The sequence below is a fragment of the Cebus imitator genome, unplaced genomic scaffold (genome assembly GCF_001604975.1).
Source record: "Cebus imitator isolate Cc_AM_T3 unplaced genomic scaffold, Cebus_imitator-1.0 Scaffold223, whole genome shotgun sequence".
Classification (NCBI taxonomy): Eukaryota; Metazoa; Chordata; class Mammalia; order Primates; family Cebidae; genus Cebus; species Cebus imitator.
In genome coordinates this window covers 1,694,841-1,697,891 of record NW_016107538.1, presented here as the reverse complement: position 1 = coordinate 1,697,891, position 3,051 = coordinate 1,694,841, and the positions used below count along the sequence as shown (strand labels likewise).

Genomic DNA, 3,051 nt, shown 5'->3' with positions numbered 1-3,051 from the left:
TTTTTTGTTTTTTTTTGAGACAGAGTTTCGCTCTTGTTATCCAGGCTGGAGTACAATGGCGTGATCTCAACTCACCGGAACCTCCGCCTCCTGGGTTCAAGCAATTCTCCTACCTCAGCCTCCCGAGTAGCTGGGACTACAGGCCGCGCCACCATGCCCGGCTAATTTTTGTATTTTTAGTAGACACCGGGTTTCACCATGTTGACCAGGATGGTCTCTCGCAATCCACCCACCTCGGCCTCCCAAAGTGCTGGGATTACAGGCGTGAGCCACTGCGCCTGGCCGTGAGATGAGGTTTCACAGTGTTAGCCGGGATGGTCTGAATCTCCTGACCTTATGATCTGCCTGCCTCGGCCTCCCAACTAGGATTACAGCCCTGAGCCACCTCGCCTAGCCTGCTTTTTTTTTTTTTTTTTTTTTTAATGAATCATTGCATCTCTCAAGTATTCAACCAAGATTATCTTCTACTACACTACATTAATCTGTCTTTACAAAGTTATAAAGCTGAAGCCATATCCTGTTTCTTCAGCACTCATCTATACTTTAAAAATTCTAGGCCAGGTGCGGTGGCTCACACCTGTATTCCCAGCATTTTAGAAGTCCGAGGCGTGTGGATCACCTGAGATCAGGAGTTCTAGACCAGCCTGCCCAATATGGCAAAACCCTATCTCTACTAAAAATATAAAAAATTAGCCATGGTGGTGGGCACCTGTAATCCTAGTTACTCAAGAGTCTGAGGCAGGAGAATCACTTGAACCTGGGAGGCAGAGGTTGCAGTGAGCTGAGATCGTACCACTGTACTCCAGCCTGGGAAACAAGAACGAAACTCCATCTCAAAAAAAAAAAAAAAAAAAGTGTAATCTGATGCCAGTCTCCCTGTTACTCTCCAATCTTCCCACTATGACATATTTAGTTCATTGTCCTGCCAGTGTTCTAATTTTGCAGTTGGTTTCCTGGACTGATCCTCTGTGATCCCACATTTAGTTTCAAATTTATTAAATAGAACCTGAGAAGAAATTGTGCAGTATTTTTTTTATTACATGATTGTCAGCCTCCTACCAACAAGCATGCTAGACATTACTCGTTAAAACTTAAGTAGTCATGACCTTTCCCTTGGACTCACTTCCAGTGTAAAGGTTATTAACCTTTTATAATTTGGATGTATTATGAATGACGCTCAGTTCAACAATGTACCCTTTTCCTTAGAAGGGTCATAGAATATATATATATATATTTCTTTTTTAAAATTATTTTTATTAAAAACATTTTTTTTTAATTTTTTTTTTATAAGATGGGGTTTCAGCATGTTGGCCACCAGGATGGTCTCAATCTCTTGACCTTGTTGTGATCTGCCCACCTTGGCCTCCCAAAGTGCTGGGATTATAGGCGTGAGCCACAGCGCCAGGCCGAGAATATATATATATATTTCTTTATTGAATAAAGTCTATTAAAATTATTGTGATTCCAAGGCATCTTAGGGATTTATATTATGTCTCCTCAAGCTAGACTGAAAAACAGAATTGGGAATTATTCTGTAGCAACCTCGAGCACTCCAGGATCAGTCCTCAGCTCCACCTCGTGGAACAGTGGACAGACACCTCCATGCTCTGATCCTCAGGCTTCTCTTCATAAAATAAGAGCGTTGTGTTAGATTATCTCTGAGGTTTTTTCACAACTAGCATTTTGTGATTCAATAAACAGAATAATTGTCCTGTAAATAGGTATGTACCCTAAATAGGATTACAGATAAAATACAAAATGCCTAATTGTTTTAATTTCAGATAAACAATAATTTTTTAATGTTAAGTGTGTCCCAAATTTCACATAGAACATAATTATACTAAAAAAATTATTCACTTGTTTATCTAAAATTCAAATTTATTTTATTTTATTTTCATTATTTTTTGAGACATAGTCTCCTCTCTCCCAGGCTGCTTTTGAACTCCTGGCCTCAAGCAATCTTCACACCTTGGCCCCACAAAGCACTAGGATTATAGGTATAAGCCTCTGTGCCCAGCTTAAAATCAAATTTTAACTGGCATCTGCTATTGGCAACTCTAACCTCATTGCTTTTTATCTCATTTTGTGAAAGTCAATGTCACTACTTCCCTACTGTGACCTTACTTATTTCTGCCTTTCTATTCTAATCTCTCAGATTTTATCCTTAGCCTGAAACAGGTTGTGAATACCAGATTTCCACTCACTCCATTGCCTTACCTATGAAATAAATTCCCAGAACTTAGAATAGTTAGTAATAGTCTGTTTCCTAGAACTAGCTGCCAGGACTACACCTGGACATCTGTTATTTACAGCCTCATTATTGACATTTTGTCAATAGTCCTGACGTATGCCATGTAATCTGTTATATCTATAGCATACCTTCCTGGAAATTGTCATTTGTTTCTATTCCTATTTTATTGTTTTGAGTTATTTCCATATTTGTTTTTTCAAGATTCTCTCATTATTAAAAACAAATAAACAAAAACCTCTACTTAACCCTCCTCATCCCATTACTGCCCTACTTCTCTGTCGTCCTTCATAAGCAAGTGTTACCTGCATGTACTGTCTTCACATCCTCTCATTAATTCCCCAATGCATTACATTCTGGCTCATCATCCTCCTTCCTTCTGCTGCCGTTGAAGCTCCTCTTTGCAGAGTCGCTGATAACTTCCTATTGGAAATCAGTAGAATGCTTTTCAGTCCCAGTCCTACTGGACCTCTCAGCAGCTCTGGCCAATGTTGACCACTCCCTCAACCCAGAAAGCACTCTTGGCTTCTGTAACAGTACCTGGCTCCAGCGGTCCTCCTACCCCCTTATTTCCCTGGCCACTTGGATCAGTCACCTTCAGCCACTCTTGTCATCTGTCTGGTCCTCTGTGATTCTCAGTGTTCGATGTACACTCTATAGCTGTGATTGAGGTATTTACAAAACACTGCTGCCCCACTGAGCCAGGTTTGCATGGAAGTCGAGATGAAACAGGAGCCTGAGAGGACATGAGAGGAACATGGGTTTCACTATTAGTGTTTCTTTATTAATCTTTTTTTTTTTTT

General features: G+C 40.2%; 1 protein-coding gene across 2 annotated transcripts in view; it reads left to right on the top strand.

Annotated features, from left to right (window-relative positions):
* The window catches only part of PIGL (phosphatidylinositol glycan anchor biosynthesis class L), a 102,857-nt gene that overhangs the window by 45,248 nt on the left and 54,558 nt on the right, over positions 1-3,051 (top strand). The gene's annotated exons all lie outside the window — the stretch shown is intronic.